The sequence below is a fragment of the Monopterus albus genome, unplaced genomic scaffold, assembly GCF_001952655.1.
Source record: "Monopterus albus unplaced genomic scaffold, M_albus_1.0 scaffold282.1, whole genome shotgun sequence".
NCBI lineage: Eukaryota > Metazoa > Chordata > Actinopteri > Synbranchiformes > Synbranchidae > Monopterus > Monopterus albus.
Genome location: NW_018128162.1, coordinates 506,435 through 506,993, shown reverse-complemented (window position 1 = coordinate 506,993; position 559 = coordinate 506,435).

Sequence of the window (559 nt, the reverse complement as noted above, 5' to 3'; positions counted from 1 at the left end):
TGTAAAAGAGTGTGTGTGGGAAGGAAAGCCTATAAAAATGACAAAGAAAGGCACAGAACCTGAATCAGAAAAGTATGAAATGGGTGCTTGTGTGTTCTCCCTGTCCACTTATTGTCCACGTCTCTACTTGAGGAATGTGAGTGTCTGGCCAAATCACATGCCTCACCTCGCTTTTCCCAAACTACAGTACATCATACGTGATCACAATGAAGACGAACAGGGATGAGCCATTGTGAGTGTACAAAAAGTAAACTGTATTTCCATGTTTGGGTTAAAAATTTCCCCCTGCTTTTACATGTGGGCATCTTTTTTGTATTATATGTTGACATGCATTCAGGTGTACAGTAGATGTGCAAGAATCACATTTGGCTCCTGGCTTAAAGGATTAATAGGTACAATTAAGGGAGTGGCATGGTGGAACAGTGGTTAGCGTTGTCGCCCCTACAGATAAAAGGTTCTGGGTTCAAGCCTAAGTCAACCCAGGGCCTTTTTGTGTGGACTTTGCATGTTCTCCCAGTGCCTACGTGGCTTCCTCCCACAGTCCAAAGACATGCAGCTT